General features: G+C 43.2%; 1 protein-coding gene across 8 annotated transcripts in view; it reads left to right on the top strand.

The window, feature by feature from the left end:
* The window catches only part of EBF1 (EBF transcription factor 1), a 394,807-nt gene that overhangs the window by 329,663 nt on the left and 44,984 nt on the right, over positions 1–20,160 (top strand). The gene's annotated exons all lie outside the window — the stretch shown is intronic.

Here is a 20,160-nt window from a genome sequence, read left to right as displayed (position 1 = left end):
TGATTCCTAAGAAGTTCAGTGACTAACTTGGCAACGTGACTCTATCTCTCGCTGAGGAATTTCTAAGTTCTTTCTAGACTTTAAGATTATTCTCTACCCTGGCCTGTTGGCTCAGTGGTAGAGTGTTTGGCCCAGCCTATGGATGTCCCAGGTTTGATTCCTGCTCAGGGCAGACAGGAGAAGAGCCCATCTGCTTCTCCACACCTCCCCCTCTCATTTCTCTCTCTCTCCCTCTCCTGCAGCCATGTCTGTATTGGAGTGAATTGGCCCCCAGCACTGAGGATGGCTCCATGGTCTCCACCTCAGGTGCTAAGAAGAGCTCAGTTGCTGAGCAATGGAGCAATACCCCAGATGGGCAGAGCATCGCCCCCTAGTGGGCTTGCCGGGTGGATCCCGGTCAGGGTGCATGCAGGAGTCTGTCTCTCTGCCTCCCCTCTTCTTGCTGAATAAATAAAGAAAAAAATAAAAAAGATTACCCTCTAGTGAATATTTTAAATATTTTCAAATATTCATAAATATTTTGCTCTCATGCTTTTTTTGAGAAGTTGCAATAATATTAAAATTCCAATTAAAAAAAAAAAAAGTTCTTATGCCTGTTACATTCCAGGCATCCTCTTGGCTCTATGCCCCAGAAAAGTGAGGTTATTGCCCTCAAGACACTTCTTCTACTCTAGTAAGGAAGGAAAGCGGTACTAAAGCTAGGAGTGAAGAACGTGATTATCAGGTTGGTACAAAGCATTGTGAGGGAAGTCAGAGGGGTGCTCTGACAGAGCACAATGGCGAGGAGGGCTTCTTTAAATAGGATCAGTACAATAGAGTTAGAAAAGCATAGAATGAGAGAAGCACTTCATTCCTGCCCAGTGTCACCCGGGCAGACATGTTTTTGTTTCTGAGCATCTGCGGATTTCCCCCAGTGCTGGAGACATGCTGTCATCTGCCCAGAGGCTTCATCTCCCTCTCCCCTCCCCCAGCCACTCTGTGATCATTATGTAGAAATATGAGCCATACTAGCTGACTATGTTCTCAGCGGATCAAGCTTCCTGAAATTTCAATAAGCATTGATCCATGTCATTGCGCCAGATCCTTGAAATTGTTGTTTCTATAATATTTGTCTCTCCATTTCTGACTCAAGAAGGGGGGGAAAAAAGTTCCATGAAACAAGAGGCTGATGCTTGGTGTCTATAAAGGGGGATGGAGAGAGAAGGATGGGGAGGCAGAAAGAATAAAACATTGAAACATTGTAACGAACTCCACAAAATAGCTTTCAATAAACTGCAGAGCACACATCACCTTCGTTATCCACTAAGTAAGATGGAAAGTCGTCACTGAATCTGAAACAGTGGATATTGAAATCGCAAGATGTATGGTACATTTGTAGCAGAGACGGTGAAGTGCAGGAGTCATTTTAACTTTTGTCTTTTAATTTTAAAGATTTATCCGCTGCAAGGAGAGAGAATGTTTATAAGCATTCTTGGGTATTTGCAAAACATGTGGTTGCCAAACAGTGCAAAAGAATGGGAAGAAGTCACCATTACAAAGCTGGATGACTCAGGAAACGGGGTGATGAATAAGGGAGTGACAACATATTATCTCAGCCCTTTCTAGCTCTGCATTTTTGAGTCATGATTTATTAAGTGTATCACTGCAGGGAGCATGCCAAGTCAGTTTGGAGCTAAAGAAATTTTAGTTTTAAAAGAATAACCAGGCAATGTTTGGGAAGTACAAATAAAATGGATGATGTCAAGTCATCTCAGCTTGAATAAATGTATATTGAGTAATTTGCTTCTACGCTTTAATTTCTTGCAAGGAAAAGAAAGTGGCAAGATACAAGGTAGCAATTAATGGCAACAATGATTACTTAGTTTCTGTAGTGCCGGAATTAAAAAAAAAATGCCATTAAGATTACTTTTGTAATAGTTCATATGTTGTTTTGTTTCTTTAAATCATTGATGCTTTTAAATGGCAGGTGCATTTGAGTTGTTTTAAAACACGGTTTTTTTTTTCCTTTGTCGGCAAACAGATTGTTGAAATGAGCTGTTGGTGGTTTTGTGTTGTGGTCTCAAATTCATGAAGATAAATGTCATATCATAGCTAATCTGTTATAATCCTTCTCTGTTGTGTGTTTCTTTTAATTTGAGACAGGCCGATTATTGAAAACCAAACTTGTGGCTGTCACTGTGATTTTTTCTTCTTCTTTTTTTTTTACAGAGACATAGAGAGAGTCAGAGAGAGGGTTAGATAGGAACGGAGAGAGATGAGAAGTATCAATCATCAGTTTTTCGTTGCGACACCTTAGTTGTTCATTGATTGCTTTCTCATATGTGCCTTGACCGCTGACCTTCAGCAGACCGAGTAACCCCTTGCTGGAGCCAGCGACCTTGGGCTGAAGCTGGTGAGCTTTGCTCAAACCAGATGAGCCCACGCTCAAGCTGGCGACCTTGGGGCCTCGAACCTGGGTCCTCTGCATCCCAGTCCGACACTCTATCGACTGTGCCACCACCTGGTCAGGCTGTCACTTTTATGTGTATAGTATATGGTTCTCTTTCATTGGCCCAGGTTCTTGAGTTTCGTTGCTCCCATGGATGTTGAGTGAGTGAATCGGTAAAGAATGAATAAGTGAAGAAGAGCCCTGATCTCTGGGCTTCGACAGGCTATCTCACCGCTTAGGTGTCACTGTTCTTATCTGGATAATGGGGAGGGGAGAGGAAGTAAACAGATCTTCTTCACTGGTTTCTTATAATGATTAAAATAGGTAATATGAGTAATGCACTTACCCATTATAAATGGTGCATGTTCAGGAATCCAAGAAACAGTAGTTCTTATTATTGATGACATTAAGTAGTTCTCAACCTGTGAATTGATTATCTGACAGTCTATTTCTAATTGGTTCACCAGCATCTTTCTAGTGCCTACTACTATGCCTGGCCCAGAGCAGAGGCCCAACCATGTTGTTGACAGATTAATCCCCTGATTCTCATTAATGAATGACAGCAGCTATTGCTGCTAACACTTAAAAGGCACTCACTATGTTTCACATACTCTTTTAAGTGTATGACTTAGTTTTAGACATTTAATTTTGAAAAAAGAAAAAAAACTCCATGAAATGTGTACTATTGATATTATTGCCCCCCACTTTACACTTGAGGAAACTGAGTCAAAGAGGAGTTAAGGTCCTGCAGCCAGAGGGTGGCAGGGTAGGATGTGAGTACAGGCAGACGGGCTTCAGACACCAGGCTCTTAAGCGTAGAGCATCATCGTTAGCATTTAGGCAGGAAGGAAACGTGATACGCTGCCCTGTGCCCTCATCATCCATCCATCCATCCATCCATCCATCCATCCATCCATCCATCCATCCATCCAATGGGTACTTGCTAATCAGCATCTGTACATGAGTTACCGGGGATACCGCGTAGAAGACGGGTACCATCCTGCCCTCCCAGAGGTTATTGCCTCATGGGTCTGAGCTCCTCAGATTTCCTTCCCTCCCCACACTTTCCACAGTGACTGTTAGAATGACAGACATCTAGAGGTCTTATCTGATGCAGTAGAAGGAGGGCTGCGTCCACGTTCAGAAATGAGAATACAGGGTAAGACTGACAGGGAGACAATCAAGGTGGCATTGTAACAATTATTATGGGTTACCTATGCGTGCCTTCTAAAGGTCTAATTACCACTGGGTCCCCTGCTTTCAAATTCTGTGAGCAGGTTTGTGGCCTTGCCTCCTGTCCCATGCCAGCCCCTGTGTTTGGCTGGGGCCAAACACAGCATTGCTCCCGTCTAGCCCTGTGGGGAGGAGCCTGTGGCTCAGCCGGTGAAGGGTGAGGAGTGTCTGGGAAGAGCCTGTTTTATCTTCTTTAAGCATCTGGATCAGAAGTCTGTGTTTGACAGAAAAGTCCCAACAATGGGTTTTTTTTTTAATGTCCAATACCTCAACCTCAAGGACACAGGAATTAGTGGTCAGTAAGTGTCAGCATTTTAGATCTGTGGCAAGATTTCCTAATAACTGGTCTGGGCCTTCAAACGATGTCACTTGCATAGACATTACTCTACTCTGCTTGGTTTTCTTGTTTGGACTTGCCCTCTCCATTACTTAGTTCATTCATTCCTCATTTTATTTATTTATATTTATTGAGCAATGAAAAAATACACAGGCAGAAGGATAGAGTTTACATTTTGCTTGGTTTAAGCCCAGTGCCTGATTGAGAGAAGACGTACAGCAATGTTGAATGGACGGATGGATTGACGATGGGTGGATAAAAAGAATTAGAAAACGAGTATGTCTACACTTCAGGAAATTACCTTTTAATAAGGATTGAGTTCAAGCGAAACAGTCAAAGTAATTTGAAGAAAGAGTAAACCACTCAATATAAAAGAACCAAAAAAAAAAAAAAAAAAAAAGGAATTTGTCCTGATAGGGTTCAGAATGATTTTTGTAGAATCAATCCATTGATGTGGAATCTTCCAGTTTCGTCTGTCTTTGCCTGAGATCCCCAGTCAGGATGACGAATTCTCCTGGGAAAGGCTCTGGAGCCTATCTCATAAGCAGAAGAAGAAAAAAAAGAACTATCTCACATTGGTCATAAGGTAGCCCAAGCGCTTGTCTCCAGAGGCTGGGACACTTGAGCTGTGGTTGAGCTTTGGCCGGAGAGGAAGAGCCAGCCAGAATGAGAGCGTGGACCTCCGCGGCTCCACCAGGACTGAACAGTGCGAGCCCACTTCAAAGGCACACCACACTCAGTATGTTAGGACTGTGGGTCGATTCCAAAACTGACTAAGGTTTACTACTATGTTTTCTAATCAGTTAAAAGTACCACAGACACTTTTGGCCAGGTTAGATCATGAAGAGAGCCTAAGGGGAAAAAAACAACACTGATTTCACTCTTTGCTTCTTTCAATAGGAAAGCCACCAGCTCTTCTGACCTATGTATGCTCTTTTGTTTAGATTCTTGGGAGATTGGTGATCTTTCACCAAACGATAGTGTTTACACTTGGGTACTGGTGTTCGCTTCTCCAGGTAGACCCTGTCCCAAACACCTTCATCAGTCTTCACAGAGATTCTCCCAACATCCCCACCGTGCAAACCATTTTCCATAAAGTCCTTTCCCCTCCCCCTGGCCTTCCTGAAGGCTGTGTTTGCATTAGAGGATAAGTGAGCTCCTGCTGTGTGCCAGGCACTGTACTAGGTCTCTTACAAGTCTCAGCTTCTTTTTTTTTAAAGTTGATTTGAGAGTGAGAGCGAAAGCAAAAAAGAGAGGTAGAGAAACATTGACATATTGTTTCACTTATTTATGCATCCTTTCGTTGATTCTTGTATGTGCCCTGACCAGGGATCAAACCCACAACCTTGACGTATTGGAATGACACTCTAACCAAGAGAGCTACCTGGCCAGGGCTCTCGGGCTTTAAAAAAATTCTGTGAGCCCTGGCCGGTTGGCTCAGTGGTAGAGCGTCGGCCTGGTGTGCAGAAGTCCCGGGTTCGATTCCCGGCCAGGGCACACAGGAGAAGCGCTCATCTGCTTCTCCACCCCTCCCCCTCTCCTTCTTCTCTCTCTCTTCCCCTCCCGCAGCCAAGGCTCCACTGGAGCAAAGATGGCCCGGGCGCTGGGGATGGCTCCTTGGCCTCTGCCCCAGGCACTAGAGTGGCTCTGGTCGCAACAGAGCGACGCCCCGGAGGGGCAGAGCATCGCCCCCTGGTGGGCAGAGCATCGCCCCTGGTGGGCGTGCCAGGTGGATCCCAGTCGGGCGCATGCGGGAGTCTGTCTGACTGTCTCCCCGTTTCCGGCTTCAGAAAAATACAGAAAAAAAAAAAAATTCTGTGAGAATTCCAGGTCCATCAAATATTTTGACATGCCCTCACCATCCCTGTCCTTTCTCTTGCCTTTAGACCTTTAACTAACTAATCCCAAGAAGGATTTAAGAATTTATCAATAAAAATAAAATGAACTCCCTAAAGCCAAAGAGAGTTGGGTTTTTTGAGTTTCATTGTCTGCCTCCTATAAAATGCTACTGCGTGCAAAATGTGGGGCCAGACACTCTGGATACAAGCATGAAGCAGGTGCAGAGAAACTGTGAATGGGAGCAGGCCATATTGGCAGAGGATGCCAATCTAAGTGATGAAAGGCTCTGCTGGCACTCTGGGCAGCCCAGCTTGGCAGTCCGGAGAGTTGGGGACCAGGGAGGGGTTTTGCCCAAGGAGCTGCAGGTAGAAGCTTCCTTTGAATTCCAGTCTTCTGTTTTCTCCTCTTGTGTGCGCCATCATCTTGAAAAATGGGCTGACTTCATATGTGAACATTCTATAAGAAACTGTAAGAAGAACTCTGCCCCATCCATTATCTCCCTTTATTTTTAGCTCTTAGTAAGATTGTGTTCTACAATATTCCAAAATCCACGTACAAATAGCTCCCCAAACTCATCGTTTGTGTGGCTCCCCATGAGAGATTAGAGGGTATTCAGGGTAATTTTGGTTTCATTCATCTTTCTTTGGGAAATTCTGTACATTCACTCGAATTCCGTTTTGAGTAAGACACGTTCCTTGCGTTGACGTGAGTCGAGTTTTGTCTCTTTTTCCAGTGGCGTCCGCTTTTTCTCAGAGAATGGTAGGTACTTATCACCATGAGCCAAATATTTGGGCGTCTTTTATCTGGTGTCAGAGATCGGGATACAAGGCTGAGAGGGGGAGGCAGAGGCAAGGAGGGGGCTTTTCTGGGTAACTTCCTAAAAGAATCAATGAATGAATGAAGCGCACATCAGCCTTGAGTGATGGGTTAGCCTTCTCATTCGCTTCCCTCTTGAGATGCCCTCCTGTGGACTCCCCCTCCAGCTGGATGGCTACAGTTTGGGCGCCTGTGGCTACGCGTTCTGACTACAACTTCGGATGAGCAGTCGGGGCTGAGAAGCCCGTGAAAGCTGTGGTCAGCCAGGCCAGTGCTCGATGAGAAGTCGTGGCCCGAGGGTTTTGACACTTTAGTGTTACAGGTAGGGAATGGCCTTTCACCAACACTACAGATTTATTGACTTTTGGACAAGAATAGTTGGCTTTCGTATTTCAAGAGAGTAAATCACCTCTTGTTAACTGTGATGTCTTCAAAAGACACTTTGGAGGGTGCACCTCGGTTAGAGAGCTTCGTGCAGTGATATGTTTTAAGAAAAGCAGTTGACCAGAAGTTTGCAGTTTTGACTAATAGGATTATTAGTCAATGAGTAATACTTCAAGTTTGCCAAGTCCCAGTTTATTGCTGGACCTTCATTAGTCAGAACTCAGTGTTCTAACAGTCACAGGCACTCTTTACTTGCAAGTTCTAACCCCAGATAGAAAAAATATTAGCAAATACTTACATTTTAGCCAAAAAAAGAAAATCTCGGGGTATGACATTCTATCAGGTGCTCATGTTACCATTTGATCTAACAGAGTACAGGTAATTGTTCTGGTTGTCACAGTAGGTCTGAAAGTAAACATTTTTGGAAGTAGAAATTTGAAGAAGCCATGGTGGTTCTATTATGTAACCTGGGCCTTGGCGAGTTCAATCAGTGGAGATTGACAGTTTTAATGAAATTGTTTATTTTCCGAACAGTTTATTTCGCCCAGCACATAGAAACTGTCTACATTGCTAATAAGGTGAAAGCAGTGGTTAATTTAAGGAATAAAAGGGTACATTCAACCCAAAGTTTGGCGCAAAGGAGGAAAAAGCAGCTGGTTGATTGATTTCATCGTTGGCCTCCCAGCTGGTGGTTTTGGTGTGGCGGGCACACATCATGCGTTTCCTGTCTCTCACATGCTCGTTGGTGACCACTACCTCGAATAGAGAAAGCATGTTGGTCAAACTCTTAAGATTATAGCCAGAACCCGGCAGATGGCTGTAATTTCTTTCTGTCAAAAAAGCTCTTTCTTGTCTTCCATTGTGTGTCTTAGGTGAGCGTCTCAGTGATTTTGATATCCCTTGCTGTTCAGAGTTCTTTGGGAGTCAGTGGCACTTTGGGAGAGAGGAGGATAGGGTTATGCACAGCCAGCCTCTCCCACTAAGAGATTTCCTGTGAGGCGATGCCTGAGGGTTGTCGGCTTCTTCTTCCGTTTCCCTCCGTTCTGCCTTTCTTTCCTTCTTAACGCGAGCTTGCTTCTCCAGAGGGAGAGACTAGCTCAATTGTATTATCCTGTGAGATCGCTTAAACTGTGTTTAGATTTTAAAAAAATATATTACTTTGTACTTTTCTTACTACAGTTCATGATTTCCATTTTGCAAGGCATCTTTCCTAAATTTTGTGCTTTATTATTCTTGCGGTGTTGAGCGAGCGAAAACAAACTCTAGTTCATAATTCACTTTAAAAAACATACCCTTTCTTTCTATTTTCTTGTTAAAACCAAATTGTGTGCAATTTGTAGTAAATTGAAACCACATTTTTCACTTAACTTTCCAAAATTAAAATTTATGGGGAAAAAGAAGCAATAAAACAGTTACAATCTGGTCATCTATAATTATCTGTGTGGTTTGAGCAGTTCCACATTTAAAAAAAGTGACACTGAGAACTTATCAAGATTTTACAACCATGGGACATTTCACTTCTCTTTTGTTGCTTTGGAGCCAAGACCTCCTCGTCCAAATGATAAAAGTTACACTATAAATTTAGAAATTAGATGCGTGAAGAGTAACTCTGAAATGCACACAACACAATGAACAGTACCTAAAAATAGTTGTTTTTCTCTCTCGATACTGAAATTTATTACAGTAAAATTTACCATTATATTCTGTATTGTCTTTGAGTTCAATTGCTTTGACACTTTCTTGTCACGCTCTACCTGGTAGGAAAAAAACCCCTAAAACAGAGCCAGTGAGACACTGTTTCTGTATACTGCACGGCCGTTGCAGTCTGGGGGTCTCAGCTTCCAGTGTTCCCTTCACTGGGGAGTCCCCAGGAGAAGGATCCTTGAGGTGCTGAATAGCACTTTTCTTCGATTAGCTAGATGTTTGTTTGTTTTAAATCCTTCTGTTCTTTTGATATTGCCATCTTGTTGTCTCCATGTTATAACAGCAAAAAGTTTTAGATCCTGAAAAGTATAACGATTCAACTCCAGTTATTAATATTTGCACACTTGATGCAGACATGGTGAAATACTTCATTCATTCATTAAATTTTTTTTTTTTTATTGAGAGAGGGAGAAGGAGAGAGAGAGAGAGAAAGAGAGAGAAACATCAACTTTTTGTTTCACTTAGTTTCTATTTTGTTATGAACTCATATCGATTGCTTCTGGTATGTGCCCTGACTGGGGGTCGAACCTGCGACCTCTGCGTCAATGCTTTATCCACTGAGCCACCCAGCCAGGGCCCATTCATTCATTTTTCCCCCCGTTCAGTAAGCATTTACTGAGTGCCTATTTAGTGCCGAGTCTATGTGAAAGTCTAAGTATAGAGTAGCAAACAAAACACTACAAACAGGGCTGGCATCTAGTAAGGATTCCAGGAAACCTGAGCCTCATCATCGGTGTTCTAGAAACGTATGGCTGGCTGGATCTGGGACAAGTACAGAAAAGCCATTTAGAGCCATCGCAAGTCTGAGTATGGACTTCATTTTCAACAGAGCTTAATCAAAAATCTTGCATATGCTCAGGTGTTTTGCAAGTATTTAGACCACATCCATTTCTTAGTTTTTAACCTTATTCATATGAGTACAAGTCACAATTTTGTTTAAAAAGCATTTTAAGTACTTACATGTGCCGCACTGTTCTAAGTGTTTTTCAAATACAGGCGTGGGCAAAGTAGGTTAATAATAATAAAGTAAGACGATAATGAATAAATAATAATATAAGAATAAACTCTGTTTTGCATACTCACAACCTACTTTTTCCCACCCCTGTATTGACTCATTTCACCATCTAGCATCTCTATGAAGTAGGTACTGAATTGTCCAGATATGACAGATAAAGAAACTGAGGCATGGAGCTATGAAGTCATTAGCCAAAGTTAGTCAAATCGTAAGTAGAAACGCCACAGTCAGACCCAGGCTGTCTGGCTCCAGAATCTACCCTTTTAACTGTTCCTCCATGCTATCTTTCAAAAGTATTTCAGTATTTATGTAACCATACACTGAAAAGTGTGATAATCCCGAGTGTCTGACACTTGGACACATCTGGTAGGACTACAGAAAGCAGGGGGTGGGAGGGAAGGGAGGATGAGAGAAAACCATCAACTCTTTGCTTCACTTAGTTTTTCCATTTAGTTGTGTACTCATTGATTGCTTCTCATACATGCTCTGGCTGGGGGTTGAACCTGTGACCTCTGACACTCAGGGTCAATGCTTTATTCACTGAGCCACCCAGCCAGGGCTGCAAATGGGCAGGTTTTCAAAGAGGAGCCAGCACAGAAGCCCCTGGCATGTGACTGCTCTCAGATCATTGTGAGCCAGGAGCAAATCAAAGATGTGTCTGACTGTTCATCCAATCCAAGCTGTCCATCTGTCCATCTCTTTATTACTTGTTTGGTTATGACATTATAGGTTTATGTAATTATGATGATTATGTTATAGAATATATTACATAAAAATAATGTATGCTAATTAGAGAAAATCTGGAGAAAAACAAGATAGAATAAGAGATCATCTAGTACCCACCATCCAGGGATAACTGCTGCTAACATTTTCATTTATTTCTTTCATGTTTTTTTCTTTTTTTTTTCATGTTTTTTTCTATGTGTAACAAATATATAAACATTTTCTCATATTTGTGGTTATACTGTGTATGTGTTTACACCCACAGTTTTCTATCCTGCTTCTTTCACATAGCCTACTAAGCATTTTCCCACGCAATGAAACCTTCTTCATAAATGCAGTGTTAAAGGCTGCGTGATCTCCCCTAGTGTGGGTTTACTGAATTTACCCATCCATTCCTCCATTGCTGGATCTTTAAGTTGTTCTATATACTTTTAAAATGATACACAACTTGTTATTTTTTTCTATCTTTGATGTTTCAAAAACCATTGTTATTTCTGGCAACTAAATGTTCTAACCCTTCCTGAATGTTTAAAAAAATTTTTTTTTCTCAATTTCTTTTTTGCAAAAGATAGACCTTTTAAAAACATTTTTTTGAAATGATTTTTTTTATTGTTTTAGTATTTTCACTATAAAATGATGCTATAAAATACAGAATAGTAGAAATAAAATATGTTCATGTGACTAGGCTAGGAAAGTTTATCTATCCATAAAGTCAGCATATTAAAGCTCTAGTATATATTAATACAATCAGCCATTCTTTTTAATGTGTAAGTGTTTAATCTATCAGTGTCTTTTCCCTTTTTTATCACCCAGCTGCGAACTGGATTCATTTTGGATAATTACCTTTGGTACTAAATGTATATTATCTGCTCAGTTAGGAAAGAGATTGCAGGGAATTCAGAAATCAATAGTAATAAAGTAAACAGAGAGAATGGAATCTATTTCCTCTCTTTGAATTTATTTGAATCCACTCTACTAAAGGCAGGGACCCTGTCTAATGGATGTTGGACAGAGCAGCACGAATAAACTCCAATGGGACCAGCTTCCTTTTAAGAATCGATCTGATATTTCAGTAAATATCCTATTGTTTGAATATTAAAATTGTAGGTCTTCAATGACCACCCCCTCAAAAAAAAAAAAAAAAAAAAGAAAAGAAAAGAAAAGATTTGACATCTGGTTTACAGACCCAATTTTAGTTTCTCTTTCAGTGTTTACATACCTGCAGTAGGGTGTGCCTCCTGTACGCTCTGCCTCTCTCGTGCTTTTGTGAAACTGTTTCTGATAGAGAATTGGTGTTGGATTCACTCGTGTAACACTAAGCACCGTCACACAGTCCACAGGGAAATAAGACCCGGTGCCCCATATCGCTGCCTGTAAGAGCGGCTCTCTGTGCAGTTTCTGTGTTGGTGTCATCATGAGGACAGCTAATTGAATGCCCAGCTTGGGGCAAGTCAGTGGCACCTCTCCTTCAGCACAAACGTGGGAAAGTTGGTTTACCTTGCCCAGACTTCTGCACATTCTGGCAGGCTCACGAATTAGAGTTGGCGTGCCCAGCCTCCCTTGTTGACATTCTAAATCCCACGGCCAAGAAAATATTCCTGCCGCGTAAAGGAAGCTCATAACTGCTGTTATTCAGGGTGTGTTTATCTCCCTCCCGTAATACTGTTATTTTGTTTTCTCCCAGTCCTAAACTCTATGGGAATTCATTGGCTTATGTCACGGCTCATGTAATCACTAGCAGGTGTACTGGAAGCCCCCTGCCACACTGTTTCCCACCAACCCTGTAGAGTGGTTGGTCCGGAATGCAAGTGACCTGATCTCGTACCTTCGGCACCAAAGTCCAAGGTCGGGACTGGCGTGAGTCAGGCATCTCTTTTCCGTGTTTACGGAGTTGTCAAGTCATAGTTGATTTTAGAATTGTGGCCAAGGGGAACATGGTTAGGTTCTGAGTTTATTTCCAAAGCAAAATCTGGCTGTTTAAAAAAGATGCCTGTGCACATTTTGGGAAATGAGTCTTCCTGATGGTTTCTAATATTTTCATGATAATTTAAAAAAAAGAAAAGAAAAAAAAATCTCAGTAGAGCTCAAAGAGTTCCGAAGTAAGAACTTCAATATGCTCATATCTCTTACAAAGTCTAATTACACGTCTTCCTCATCAGAGACATAATCTGACGCCCTCCTGACTTCAAGATGCTGCTGGTTCGGGGACAGGTCCAGCCTGCACATGCCTCCTCCAGAGGCCCGCGGCCCTGGCCGAGAGGGCAGTCGGTCTAGGGTCTCGTACGCAGGGACTGGCCAGGCTGCAGGAAGCGCACTGACAAGACTTGTCTGGGGACACACCGCAAACGCCTGCTAGGATCTTTCTGTTCTGGAGAGAGAGGGTTGGAACTCTGAAACAGGCCACATATTTCAGGAGAGAAATGTGCAATTAGTTCTTTCCCCCTCTTCCCCCGCCTTTAATCATTATACCATCCCTTTTGCATCCAGGAGACTATTTGCAAGTCTTGTCTTCCCTCAGTTGGCACATTTGAAGCCTGCTTAACTGGTACTCAGAGGGCAGCATAGCATTATTTAATCCCTTGCAGTGGACTCGGAGCCGGGATGGGAGGATGTCGATTCTGCAAGGGCAGCGTTATTTGCTGTTCTGCTGCTCAGCCCCTGAATGCTCGTTTGCTTGGGAAGATGAGTGCTTAATGCACTCTGTTCTTTCCTCTCCTGTCCCCTCCGCGTTCCTGCTGAATCTCACATTCCTCTAAGCACAGTCTTGAGAGTGCCAGCTTTTTGACAAGCCAGGAAGAAGGCACTCTGCAAATGGGGCATTAATGGTTTGTGAATCCGAAGATAGTTAACTGATGTGTGCATTCAATTAAGATGAGTTTTTCAGTTAAAAGACTCCCAGGGAGAAGAGGCTTTATTCTCCTTTCTGGGCTAGGGGGTCGTTAATGAAGAAGGCATGTCAGAATTCCACCATGTTACCTGGACCTGCCTCAAGATTCCATATAATTTTCAAGTTTCTTGGTTAAGGACAGCTTGCCAGGCGAGGTTGAACAAGCTAAGGGGTGATAATGGGGAGGTGTGTGTCATTCCTCATCTTTTTTTAAGGGTGACATCACCATCATTCACCTCACAGAAAATGGTTCTGGGGCTTAAGGGTGATCCATTTGGGAACATTCCCCTCTTTAAACTTATGTCTTACTGGAATCAAGTCTTTATGTAGCATACACAGATATCCATTTACATTTTCAAGTTGGAACCAGGATAGTTTTGCTTGAGGCATCTTTTTTTTGTTTGTTTTGTTCTGTGTTGCCCTGAAGGGAAAGATAATACCATTCTTCCGATTTATTAGCTAAAATGCTTCTTTACCGGCAGTCCGGTGTAAAGGGTGAGTGAGTAATGGGTGGGCGCTGAAGCCGGACTGCCTGTTTGCATCCTGGTTCTGCCCTTACTGCTGTAAAATCTGAGCAGGATCAACCTGCTTGTCATCCTCAGAGTCTTCCCATATCTGTAAAAATGGTGACAATAACAGTTCAGATTTCACGGGGACAGCGAAGCATTAATGGCATATAACAGCACTGAGCAGGGTCTCTGGAACATTCTAACTGGCCATCACTTAGAATTCCTATCATGTTTCCATTAGAAGAATAGGTAAAATCAGAGCACATTGTATTGCAAACCTCCCAGAGGTTTTTACAAAACAGAGTTTAGGAGAGATTGCAAAAATACAAACAAAACAAAACAAAAGAAACCTGCGGGCCCTGGCCAGTTGGCTCAGTGGTAGAGCATCGGCCTGGCGTGCGGAAGTCCCGGGTTCGATTCCTGGCCAGGGCACACAGGAGAGGCGCCCATCTGCTTCTCCACCCCTCCCCCTCTCCTTCCTCTCTGTCTCTCTCTTCCCCTCCCGCAGCCAAGGCTCCATTGGAGCAAAAGATGGCCCGGGCGCTGGGGATGGCTCCTTGGCCTCTGCCCCAGGCGCTAGAGTGGCTCTGGTCGCAACAGAGCGGCGACGCCCGGGATGGGCAGAGCATCGCCCCCTGGTGGGCATGCCGGGTGGATCCCGGTCGGGCGCATGTGGGAGTCTGTCTGACTGCCTCCCCGTTTCCAGCTTCAGAAAAATACAAAAAAAAAAAGAAACCTGCGGGCACTTTGTAGACATGCTCCATGACACCTTCGGGATCTGGGGAGACTCTGTTGGCCTTCCCTGCATTTTGTGCTCAAATGACAGGCCCTTTTGGCTTGGAAATGACCAGCAGTTGTAAGAGATGGGTCTTGTAACAAAGATGTTGTCATCTGACCCGAAGGTTTGATGTCCTTTTCAACACAGGTGCCGTTTAATCACCTCCCCCTCATCTTCACACTAACAGCCTCAGTTTTCTCATCTGTGAAATAGGAATACCTACCTCTGGGGATGTAGAAGAAAAAAATAAGTTTACAAAAGTAAAATGCCGAGTGCCACTTCTCAATGCACGATCCTTTCCGTTTTCCGTAGGCTTCTGCGGAGGGCTGAGGCAGGGGGCCTGCGGTCGATCGGGTCCAGCCTTTGAGTTTTTGTTCTGCGTCGGCTGTTCACTCGCTGCTTGATCTTGCACTGATTAGTTGGGGTCTCCCAAGCTTGTTGTGTGTTTTTTTATTGTTGGTGGTGTTACTCTTTGTAAAAGGAAGGATCTTTGTAGCAATAATGTTCTGAAGTTGATTGAGTTGGGTGTATTTTTGCCCCTCTCTCTCTGACCCATCAAGATCAAGTTGTAATTCCAGAGTTAGGAAGGAGACTTAGAAGAATGTATTATTACCTCAAAGTTGTGTTGGTAGCTTTTGAGAAATGCAATCCAGTGTGTTTGATTTTGCTCTTAAAGGGTCACAGTACCTATTGTCCTGATATAATCATAGAATTTCTCCATCTGGGACTAGGTCAGCAGTTTATCAAGCCTGGTCTCTCTGTCCCTGCAGATATGTCCAGCCCTCTGAAATACTCAGAAACAATATCTGACACAGTGACCTCGGGCAAAATGAATTCCACAGATGGAGTTAAATTTGTATTTTTCATTTCCTCTAAAAATTCACCAGCTTCCAATAGGGGCCGACAGATTGTAGAGAGAGAATATGGAAGGAAGGTCCCTTCTTTTTCCTTCTTCCCTCTTATTATTCATTTCAGTTGCACCATTACACACCCATTAATTTACAGGGAATTGAGAGGTTAAATATGGAGAATTTCAGCGTCCAGTTTCCAGTTTGAAAGAAAAAGAGAGCTTGGGGCATCAGAACAGGAACTGGAAGTACCAGATGGCATTTCTGAGGTTTGACAAGGCTGGTGTGGCTGGTGTGGGCCTGTACCCACTTGGAAAACAGAGTGCTTAGAAGTGGCTTGTGTGGCCGCAGGGTCTACCTTTGGGGTTACTTCAGTACTTGATGATTTAACCTGTGCACTTAAGTCTTCCATCCTCTCCACCCACAGATAACCGATTTACCCCTTAAAAAGCTCTACCCCTTTCTAACCAACCACCAATGTACAACAACCCTTGTCTCTCCATGCGAGTCGCTGTCATTGAGAATTTAACCATATGGGTCACTTTTATTAGTAAAAATCAGTCCACCGTTGCTCCGTCAGGAGACCAATGCTATTCTCCAGCAACATCCTGTCATAAAGTCTGGCCATGATGCATGCAAGTACCTTAGGAGAACCACTTGCAAGTCTTAGAAGGGCAAAACAGAGAGGTATTACCTCCATCTCTTCCCAAGAGCTGAAAATAACCAAAAGTAGCACCAATGAAAAGTTAGTCATCCTTAAATATGGAATGTGCCATGACATTCTTAAAAGTTCCTGGTATACCCTCGGCTAAGCCTCTCTCCTACCCCCAATCCCCATGTGTCTGCCCATGAGATTGCGTATAGCCTGGGCAGCCTCTCAGGCACCAGGAACAAGATGTGAAAGATCACAGCCTGGAAGTGGAGGCTGGCTTTTTAGTTCTGGTCACATTTTAGTGGCTTTCCAGAGTGTTTGCTCAGAATTCAACAGCGGCAATAGCCAGCACTTCCCTTCACCTTCTTGACAGTGTGGTTCACGTTCTTAAATAAACCCTCTACCACCTTCTCTGTCCTCGACGTTGAGAGAACATACCACACCAGCATGGTGATTGCTCTCTGATGCAGTTTCTAAGTCCCCCTTTTGGGGGGGGGGGGGAGGCATGGCTAAATCCAATCGTTAGCTCTTGAGAGTTGACATAGGCATTACTAGAATGAATTCATGACAGTGCTTTTAAACAGGGATTTGGTAAAGGTGTGCATCACAAATAGTCTTCTGTGCACCTGGCTTGGGTGGGGTAGGTTCAAGGCTTTTCCTCATCAAAGGTCAGAACCAGTGTCAAATTTATAGCAAACCCACTTACGATGCTTGCTGATCCCTTTGGTTTTTATCGTTACAGTAGGTTTAACTTGACCAAGAAGTAATTACACCATTATTTTTTATGTGGTGCTTTATTACTTACTTTTCAAAATTGGTTTCCAGAATCTCATGAGCTAATAGCAACAAATGTGTGATTATAATGTTTGCTCCATCAGGGGACGTGGGGTTATTGCGGAAGCGGCCACATACCCATTGCCCACACAATAACTGTTAACTCCAAAACAAGTGAATTGCTTAACTAAACAGTTATTGATTGTAAGTCAACAGGGACCAATCTTAAGACCACCAACGTTCAAAGGAGATGATTAAATTCTGGTTCTATATATCAATGTATTTTGTCACTATTTTGTGGCAAGGAGACCAAATCCTCCATTGTTCACAAGTCCAAATCTAGAGTGGGTTAGAAGTAGTAGAACCTCATTGGGGTCCCTCAAGTGATCAAGTTGGTTTCATACACTTCTCAGAAGAGAGGTATCGAGATTGGGAGCAGAAAGAACCAAAAGCCGTAGAAAGTCCTCTTATCCTCACCCTTCCTACTCTAGTAATTGTTCAAATCTATAGGTGAACTTGGCATCATAGCTATTGTCTTGGGGGCTGTTGGCAAGGCACTCAAGGCCAATTCTGTCACTCATGCTTACTACCCTACACTCAATGTATAAGAAGCTATGCTCTTCCCAAACTGGAATAGCCAACCTTGTTTGACCACATCATGTCCTTTTACATCTGTGCCTTTGCTCATGCTATTCCTTTGACCTGAAATGCTTTTCCCATCCATTTCAGTAGAGCAGCGCTATGTCCTCACATATCCATCTGAAATCTGACCTCTTTGGTAAATGTTTTCCCGACTTCACTGTAAAGAATGATCTTTTCCTTCCTCTGTGCAATACACTCAAAACATCAGTAATGCTGCTGTGTTGTATCTTTTTGATTAGCTTACAGGCCTGTCTCCCCACTAGATGATGGACTCCCCAAGGCCCATCACAGTGCTTAGAAGAGTTTTTCAGACTGAATCATCTCCACCTGGGGTTCCCAGGAAAACTATGATTTCTTTCTTTTCTATCTTCTTAAGCACAGGACCTTGTATGCAGCAAGAAATTCACTTAAACAATGTAACACATCCCAAAGTCTGGAGAAGAATCCCATCTTCATGAAGTGTCTTCTACCTATTTTTCTACTCATTTGGTCACAAAATTTGTATTGTTTCAAAACAATGTGTCCTACTACAAAGAGAGCCATATTTCAGGGTAATAGGTAAGGCCTAGAAGTCATAGAATTCTCTGAACTGCCATTTCAAATTAGTGTAAGTGGGGGTGGAAAGGTTGAGCCCCAAAGACAAGGGGAAATATATTTGATGTCCTCCTAGAATTCTACAGCCTCGTATTGGATGTGCCACACTGCTTTGGAATTCCGTCTATGTCTTCCTGCTCCTCTAGACACTGCAGTTCTTTGAGAGTAGGGAATATGCAGAATGTAAAATTAATCCTGCATTCCCCACACATGCCCCTATTTCTAGCACATGTCAGGTATTCTTAGTAATAACTGTCTGTTGAGTATTTATTATGTGCTAAGCACTGTACAAATAGTATCACATCCTTGCTTTTGCAGATAAGGAGGAATTAAAGAATGTGACTTTTCCGAAAGGCACATAGCTGGCCAGTGATGTCGTCTGGATGCAGATCTGGCCAAGTCTTCCTCTAAAGGGTTGGAACAAAGGGAAGAAGCATGTCCTGTAGAGAAATGGAAGTCAAATGAGGTCTGGAGTAGGAGACAAAGGTTGCCATAGATGTAAGTTAAGACGAAGGAAGGGGCTAGACTAGATTGCATATAGAAGGGTATATGGGGAGCAAGAAAAGCATTGGAAAAGTCCTGTAAGCCAAAAGTATTAAGGACTTAGTCGGGAGGCTTCTTGATTGTCCTAACTTGGCTATCCTAGCAAAGAGGTTAAGAGCAGGGCTTGCAAGGCACACTGCCTGAGTTTGAGTCTCTGGCCTTTCACTCATTAGCTGTGTGGATTTAGGCAAGATATTTAACTCCTCAACCCTCAGTTTCCTTCTCTGAATATTGGCAATATCAACATTACTTCCTTTTAGGGTTATGGTAAAGGTTAGATGGGTGAATTCATGTAAAGTTCTTGCCATATAGTAAGTTGTTAGGAAGTGTTAGCTGGTGCTGCTGTTATAATAATTTTTAATAGAAGAAAAGACACAGTACATGAATACAGTGGATCCTTAAGCATCTTAGCACTTAATTAATTCTATGCTTCTGAGTGGATCCATGTTCCCTAACATGTACACCAAGGTGTCCCTGCCTACTTGCAGGGATGCCATGAGGTGTTTTAAATTTGAGGGAAGTAAGTCGGTCAGGTACTGCATTCCTTTTGGTGGTGTCATAGCTTTACAAAGCTGAATTTTCAGCAGTTACTGCAGTCAAAAGGAAGTGTCATGTGAAAGTCAACAAGAAATAATAGAAAAGAGGGTGGTGATGACCAATCTCACTCCAAGGTTTGAGAAGTTGGGCAGTGCCCAACAGGAGAAGTTGTTTTCATTTTAGAATGAATTCAATTACATATTTTTTTCTTCTAATTTCTTTGTATTTTTGTCAAATGGCTACTAAGGTGTTAGAATATAAATGTTATGCTGTTTGGACTTAAGTAATTAATAAACAGAACCTCTTGGTGTGTAGCTCTTTTGGTTTAGAGGCACTGCGAATAGATGGCCAAGGTGCTCAAGGTACTGTGGACAGAGAAAGTTGGAGAAGCTCTGGAGTAGACAAGGAATAAAACTGTAATCAAAATATGTGTTAAGCCCTGGCCGGTTGGCTCAGCGGTAGAGCGTTGGCCTAGCGTGCGGAGGACCCGGGTTCGATTCCCGGCCAGGGCACACAGGAGAAGCGCCCATTTGCTTCTCCACCCCTCCGCCACGCTTTCCTCTCTGTCTCTCTCTTCCCCTCCTGCAGCCAAGGCTCCATTGGAGCAAAGATGGCCCGGGCGCTGGGGATGGCTCTGTGGCCTCTGCCTCAGGCGCTAGAGTGGCTCTGGTCACAACATGGCGATGCCAGGATGGGCAGAGCATCGCCCCCTGGTGGGAAGAGCTTCGTCCCTGGTGGGCGTGCCAGGTGGATCCCGGTCGGGCGCATGCGGGAGTCTATCTGACTGTCTCTCCCGGTTTCCAGCTTCAGAAAAATGAAAAAAAAAATGTGTTAAAGGATAGGGTTCTAGATTCTAACGTTCTGGTGGAGGAGTCTTTCTGGCTGGGACTAGTGCTAGTGACACGCAGCAATATCGA

Source organism: Saccopteryx leptura, chromosome 6, assembly GCF_036850995.1.
Source record: "Saccopteryx leptura isolate mSacLep1 chromosome 6, mSacLep1_pri_phased_curated, whole genome shotgun sequence".
Lineage (NCBI taxonomy): Eukaryota > Metazoa > Chordata > Mammalia > Chiroptera > Emballonuridae > Saccopteryx > Saccopteryx leptura.
The sequence above is the reverse complement of the archived record's forward strand: the minus strand, read 5'-3'. Positions and strand labels throughout refer to the sequence as shown.